We start from the raw sequence: 8,359 nt of genomic DNA, 5'->3' as shown, positions 1-8,359 counted from the left end.
TCCCCAAGTTTCTTCCCTAAGTCTATTTGGGCCTGCGTGATCACCTCTTGGGATTTCCGCAATAACTCCTACTATTCAAAAATGATTTGTTTAGAAGGCCATATCTTTATGATGGCTTCATCGATTTCTATCCACATATGTTCTCTGGATTGGGCCAGAGTTTGACCCATCGCTGATTCACTATGCAACTACTCAATTTTTAGATTTAATTGATGAGTTTTATACAACTCTGCCACATAAAAATTGTCAATTTTTAACTTCTGTTTTGACAGTTTCCTAGGTTGATATTTTAACTTAGCAATTTCCTACTCCTCGACAGTTATACTTTCCATGGCTCTGACCAATTCACTTGTTTAATTTTTTGTAGTTGTTGATGTAGATGTAGATTCCCTTGTAACTGTGGCCACTGCAATTGGAACTGCAGTAAGAGGAACTATGGCCAACTACTGCATCTTCTCTTTTTCTATAAGAAATTTCTCTAAATCTATCTCAGTGTCTCTGATTTTTCTATTTAGCTCGATGACTATCCTGAACATATCCTCTTTATGCTTCTCACTCTCTCCTAGCTCCTTGGCCTGTGGATCCTTTGTAGTAGGCAACTTTAATGGTTTTCTCAAGGCTGCTATGTGAGCATCCTTTTTCTTTAGAATTTATTTAGTTGCTTTGATATATTTGGGATTATATCCCAACTTGATCACCAAGTCCTCGATTGACTTGATTCTATATCCATGTCCAAGGATGAAATCTTCTCTAACTTGAGCTAGGAATGTACATTATTTAGTGATATCTGCTGTTGGGATGGGGTCCCCTGGGTTAGTTTAGGGTTAAAAACCCAAGTTTTGATGTAATTTTGATGAAAAGATGTAAAGTCTCCACGAATTATGGATGCAGAGCTCGTAGGTAGTTAGGAGTCGAAAAGGGTTTTTACCCTCATTACGTAGAGTTGAGTTGGTTTTGAGATCCACACATGGTCTGTGTGTTAGAAAATTATATATTATAGATAAATAGAACACACAAAATATATTGTAGAAATATAAACACAGAAGACACATAAAACAAGAGAGACACATACGTCGTTCACCCAATTTAGGTTACGTCCACAGAGAAACAACCAATCCTTCCTTTTATATTATCCAGCAAACTGAAGTGATATGACCTACATCAGATCCACTGTAATTCTCTCTTCTCTCTCACACAATCTCCTCTCTGTACTTAGAATATATATCTACATAGAAATAATACAATTCCCTCATATATAGCAAGGGGCTGCCTTCCAGGGAAAAAACCAAAATTAAACATAACTTCTACCATCAGATCTTTGCCTAATGAATGACCTAGATTGAATATGAAATTACAAAATTTTACAAGGAAATTCCACATCTATTTTTAGCTTTAGGGGTGCTTCCCTCGATCCCTTGCTGGGGGGGGATCCAAATAATCATCGTCTCCCTCCCTTGGACCCCCTTGGCGGTCTAAATTTTATGGGCAAAGTTGCTGCCACATTATGAACTGGGTTCCAATGCAGTGATACCTCTAAATAAAGAAGATAATCAGGGTCCACACCCAACACCACAGACCATGGGATTGCATGTAAAAATCTATAAATAGGTGTGTCTTAGGGATTCTAAGGCATGTTTATGAGTATGAATGGATGGAGTCTTAGAGAGATAGCATAAAGAAGTAAGTCTTAGAGGAGGAAAATGATTTGTAGTTGAGTGCGCAAAGGTACAGAGTAGTGTCTGCAACTGAATGCGTGGACCCCTATAGCTAAGTGTGCAAGGATTTTTGAGTATGTAACCTTATACTAAAGATCAATAAAGAAGAAAATTGGAAAAATTCATGTGTTTATCTATTAATTGCTGTTAATTATGTTGCACTATATGTTATGCATGAAATAATGTCTTTATGAATTAATAGTGTCTTGATGTGTGAATATATTGGATAAATCTCATTAACTAAATGCAATACATGTTCAGTACTTATGCGAAGGTTATAATACTTTCTGTTACGATTATCAAGCGCTTAATAAAATCTATGTGGATTTTGATCTGAGGCTATTTTATGATGCACGTAAGTAGATAACATATCTGTTAAGGGTTTGCAGAGGCTGATCATAGACCTTCGCAGAGGTCTAGGGTCCATTTGGAGGAAGTTATAGTACCAAGCCCTAAGGGCTTAGATATTTGCATGAAGGCAAATCTAGGGCATAAAAGGACATCACACCGATCTCTGGATGTGGAAACTTGGTTAAGCATCCCCCCATACTGCTTCAGGTGAGATTTTAGTCTGCGCTACACGGGTTGATGCCGAAAGGGCCAGTAGTGTAGGGTTTTGTTTGGCACAACTAACTCTGAACTTGGGTCAGGACCCACTAAGCCAAAAAATGGTTCCATTTATGGGATCAGGATCTGCATAGAGAGACGTGTAATGTCACATCAATGGAATCCGACCAAGAAGGAAATTGAGAAGTGGTTGGATAGGAAGATTCATGAATTCGCGGAGCAAGAGAAAAAAAAATCGTGCCTATCAAAGGAGCAGTGGTTGGACATATATTTTCATATAAAAATACACGAAATTGTCTTCTGCACCTTCTTGATTGAACTATTCGAGGGGATAACTGAGTTGGGAGACGACCAAGGAAGGTGGAGGCTTGACAGTCAAATAGTGTGGACTCTAGAGCTAGTGTGAAGGTTGGAAAATTCTAAATACAAGATCGTGCGCGTTGTTGACCATTGGCTCGATTAAATTATAGGAGGATTTTTTACAACGTTCACGGTTGATAACTCAGCCAACTATAACGAAGAAGAGCGACACTTCTTCAAAGGACCGTGAGGTAAGTATCTGAGATATTTGAATACCTGGATTAAGATTTTCTTGTGTGAGAAATGGGTTATGTCGTTGCCTTGATATTTGGATCTACGCGAAGTGGATGAATCTTCAAAAATCAAGAGAAAGAAAGCCCTGAATATAGCCTGTTGATTGGACTTCCCTCGAGTGACGATGAGGGAACATCACAAGCCTCATAGCAGAATGCGGTCCGGCTGATAATACAAGGTTTTCTGCAGATACATCATCCATCCACTCCACCTCCACCTTCACCTCCATAGCATACACCTTTGCCCACGCCACCACCATCACCACCACCACCATTTCCATTCAACATGTTGAACTCAATAAAGCTATATATTTTCAAGGGTATGGGGAGCGAAGATACAGATCAATCATGGTTTTTCGTGAATGTTGTATGGACCATGCAATAGATCACTGATGAAAACATAAAGACGACACACTTAGTTACTGCTCTGTAGGATCACGCACTAACATGGAATATTAATTATTGTACTGATCATCCTTTAGCAATGCTAGTAGATACTAAGGATGCTTTAAACAAGGAGTTTAGTAAACCGAATTTTGACTCGCAGTCAGTTGTTGGATTTAAGGAAATCACAATGAGGGCTGGTGAGACACCTTGGGAGTTAGATCAAAGGCTGAAATGTGTGATCCATGAAGAAAATATAAAACTTACAGATGGCCAGCACTGTGAGTGGTTTATAGCCTCACTTCTACCCCACCTGAGGATTGCTTTGTCACAATAGAAGATAGGAAATCAGGCAGAAGCCCTGGAAATCACGATGATATTGCACGAGACACCTATTCAGGACGTGAATTTGGGAATCCAACAGATTCACTCGCAGTTGTAGAACCTCTGCTTGGAACTACAGAGCTTGCAAAAATAGAAGGAGTCCAAGCTAGAAGTGCGTGAGGAAGTCTGGTGCCTCAAGTGTAAGAGCTATGGGCATGATAAAGACCACTGCACTATCTTCGCAAATTATATTATGGGGGGGAGGGACCAATGCCTATGAGGCAAGAAGCTCCAACAAGACCAAGTACGGGGCCTACACTATGGTGCACTATTTGTTAGGTGGCTGGAAAACATGTAATGGATAATTGTCATTTGCCGCAAAAGTTTGTTCAAATGCCACAACAATAATTCTGTGATTTCTGCAAATTGGTGGGTCACGAGAGTGCCACTGTCATAGCTATGAATTGATGATGGAAAGAATACCTACCTATCGAATGCAAGCAAAAAACCAGCCTCCAGATCAGGGCGCTTGATGCAGGGGCATTCAGCTCAAGAAAAATCATTTTATTTTAGTAGACATAGGGGGTCTTGTGTTTCCAAGGAAGTTGGTTTCCTAAGTGTTGAATAAATGTAATTATTAAGGTTTTGAGTGATTTTAATGAGAATAGGATTTAATTAAGTATTGTGAGACATATTTGTAAATGTTCACAAATCTAGGAGAACATGAGAGAATAAGGATAATTGAGAGATTGGGAGATTTGAGAATTAATTGTAAAACTTAGATTAGGATTTAGTTCATGATTTTGTGGATTAGAGAGGATCCTTAGAGATAAGGAAGATATTTTAGGATTTTGTTGATAGGGTTATGGATCTAAACCAAGAATTGGTTATAGAATCCTTTTGTATAAATGTAATCCAAAAAGGTAGAGAAAAGAGTTAGCTAGTAAATCAAGTCAAGTTAAGCTACTTAGACTGTGACTATAAGCCTACGAGCAGATTGTGAAACAAAGGCCACTGATTAGAAAATCAGGCAAGAGAGACAGAGAGTCTCATTATGTAATCATTTGTTTATATATACATATACAAAGAATTTGATTACTGACTGTGCAAGTGTGTGTTTTGAGTATTGAATTATAAATTATGTGTGAATCAAAGGTCTGCATAGTATATGTATGCAGATGGATTCAAGAATAGCAAAGAGAATAAGAACGATATGGAGGATCACAATGGATTGTTGAATCCGATTGAAGGATCAAAGGAAAGTTCAGGAGTGACTGTGTTAAAGAGTATGCAGAGTTAAGCTCAGGAGGAGTTGTGCGGCAGAACAACTGAATGACTAGAATCCTGGAGCAATCCAAAACCACAGAAGAAGATTGAAGAAATGGCAAAAAAACCCAAGTAAAGAGACGGATGAAGGAGTGAATTGTCGATGCACAAGAGTCGTTGGATTTAGACAATCAACGGAAGAGATTTTCATGATGGGCAGTCATGATTAAGTCGCATAGAATGAAACAATTGGAATCACATCGCAATATCTCAGTAGTGAGTAAACCCTGGCTTAAGCGATTTGCGATTATGATGAGCGATATCATTGCTAACTGTTGGATCAAGTGATCTGATCAATGGTAGAGGATCGCTGATAAACCCTGCATTGCAATATTTCCTTTGTGAATGAATGAACCTTGGGCCTCAAGAAAGTGTGATGTGCGATGTTCGATGCGATCGGCGATTAGTTCGCATTGCAATATTCCATGGTAGATCTACCTTACCCTAAACAATTTCGATATGCAGCATTACGATGTGCGATGTTGGGCGCACCCAAGAGTTTTTGCGATGTGCGAAATTGAAGTGGCCTCGAGAAGGTTATGGACGCGGTTTATGTTATTTGGAGTCCGGTTGTGTTTATTACAAATCAGATGCGAAAGGAGGAGTCTTAGGAAGGCATGTTAGTGTGATCTGCGAGAATTGCGACAACCAATGGATCTGATGGAGTAAAACCAATGGTGGAGAATGAATGTGAAAGATAGAGAGTTGGGAAATGTATAAAGGGCATGGAAAGAGCAATCGCATTCTGCAGATCAGGAGTTCCGAATGCTAGATGCTTAAGAGTCTTGAATCTCGTGATTGCGATAAAGGTATGCATTGATAAATTTTCAAAGGTCGAGAGATTGTGAAAAGGTAAGTTCACATATGTTTTATGTGGATTTCTATTATAAATGAATTATAATAGAAATAAAGCACGAAGAAGGTTTTATGGGTAAGTCCAAATATAACCAAGGTTTTAAGAGTGGGGTTTGGTTCTATGTGCGGGCATAAATATTTTAAGGAAGTTTATGAGGTGGAGTATAAAGTCCTGATGGAAAGGATTAACTAGAGGACATATTGGGTTAGTAACAAATAATTCTACATGAGATTAATTAAGGGGGCCTTAAACCTTGATTCCTGAAGATTTGACTCGCAGAGTCTTGGAATTCCTGGGACAAATGAGTCTATGCATACTGTGGGTGAAAATTTGGCTTTGTTGGCGTCATTTGGTATCAGAGCAGAATTGTGGTTGAAACATTTGTTATTAAGGCAAAACAAAGAAATTCTGTGTGAAAGTTTCTTTGAGAAAATTTAGAATAGAGTAATGTGTTAAGATGTATATGCAGGCAAGAGGAGATCAAATTATAATTTGACAAACGGTAGGCACACAGAGATAATGTGTTGCAAAACTTGCAGATGCAAGAGATAGAGGACAATCCATTCAAAGTGCGGGAGAATGGTAGAATAAGATCTTGTAGAGATCTTGAAGGTGAGATGATATGTTTTATTTTAATTTGATTTGAAGATTGGAGAATGTGTGGTTTTTATATTCATGCACAGGTAGCAGCATAAGAAGGTGAGAAGATTGCAGCAACCTAGAGCAAGGAGTGCTCAATTGGTTCCATAGGAAAGAACCAGAGAAATGCTAACAAATCAAGCTTAGAGGAAAGAAGCTTAGTGAGGCATATGTAGCAAGAAGGAGACTTGTTACTGCAGAGGTATCGTTGCAACTCACAAAGGCAATTCCACAAAGGATGTGAGTAGAATTTCTAAGGGATAAAAGAAGCTGGTAAGAGTTTCTAAGTGAAAGAAGAGGTGTTTAGAACCAAGTATTTCATTGTGATTGAAATACAAGAGGACAATTGTGTTCTTAGAAGATGTAGATGAGTTGAAGCCTAGAAGGAGCAGAGAAGAGTGCTCAAAAGAGGTTCTAGAGATAGAGAACCAAGTTCTTGCCAAAAGACCAAGTACAGAGGAAAGCTTGGTGAGGTAAGTTGCATGAGGGAGGAATTGCTGTTGCAGAGGCTTTAATGCAGATCATAGTGAATGAGTGAAGAACTCATATAGATGGAGAAGAAGATGAATACTGATAGTCATAGCAGAGGTTCTGAGGAAGACCACAATAGAAGAAAAGTGAAGAAAGAGAATTCCAAGATAAATGGAAAGAGGATGAGTCAAGAGGAAATTGACAAAGAGATTTCTAAGTTAAAAGAACACCTCAATGTATTGAGGATAATACTAGAGGAAAGACAGAAACAAGGTTGGGTCTTAAAGAAGAAACCAGTGAAGTGGCATAAGTTACAGAGAAGGCTACAACAGAGGCAAGTAAAGTGGTTGATGGAAAAACTCAGAGAAGCTGAGTTGGAAATGGAAGTGTCCATTTGTGAACCAGAGCAGGGTGAAGTTCTGGGTGAAGATGAAGACTTGAAGACTGAAACTTCGAGTGAGACCAAAGGGTCACATGATTTTAAATCTAACAATTTATGTATGTTTGCAGGTGAAACATGTGAAGGAGGAAAATTTTCTGATATTGACATAAAGAAGGAAGAAGACAGGCAGAATCTAAATTTTGTTCTAAAAGAAGAAGTAGAGAAGGATATCAAGCAATCAAGTAAAGGAATTGATGAGTGTTATAGCTCTAAATCTCACCCTTGATATTTTTTATGCTACATTTATGGCCTAGGGCAACCCCTCCTTCCAAACCTGGTACAAATACTTAAAAAATAGTGTTTTACTCCCTATACGTGACATTGCCCCTGAGCTAAACGCGTGTGTATGTGGGTCTATGTATACCCAACCCACGTATATGTCTTAAAACACTTAAAAAAATTAAATATTCTTAATTTTGCGTGGAGATCACAGGTTTTACCTGTTGATTACCTATTAGTGCTTGTGGCCCAACTGTTCCCAATGAATTCCCAACTAAAAAACTACTTTCGGAGAAGTATAAAAAGGTTTCAATGGGAAGGCCAAAGGGAGGAGAGAATAGAGAGAATTACTCTGCTGAGATTATCCCTGATCAGGTCTAAAGATCCCTGTGCTTCAAGCACTCCCCCCATTACAGGAAAACATTGTTTCCTTGAGTTATGATGTCATGTTGGAAGGCCATTGGATCGCCTTCGGCTGTTCCTTCACCTACCCTCCTGACAGCATTTGACGGGCATTCTCATCGGCCGCATGGGATTATCCCGGCCTTTCCTATATGTGTTGGAGGAAAGGTCATTAATATCGAAGTAGAAGTCATTGATTCTAACCTAGATTACAATCTCCTCTCAGGAAGGAATTGGATCTACAAAATGGATGCCGTTGTTTTGACTCTGTTTCGTGTCATTTGCTTTCCTCATGAGGGGAAATTGTTAAGGTTGATCAATTGGATTATTCTCCAGTTGATCCTCGAGCAACTTCAGACTCTACTATTCCCTTAGTGGATAACCCTCATCCGCCTGTTGAGAATCTAGGAGTTGGGATGTA

Source organism: Pinus tabuliformis, chromosome 1_2, assembly GCF_031772625.1.
Source record: "Pinus tabuliformis cultivar Carrire ecotype Pingquan chromosome 1_2, CPIR1, whole genome shotgun sequence".
Lineage (NCBI taxonomy): Eukaryota > Viridiplantae > Streptophyta > Pinopsida > Pinales > Pinaceae > Pinus > Pinus tabuliformis.
The sequence above is the reverse complement of the archived record's forward strand: the minus strand, read 5'-3'. Positions refer to the sequence as shown.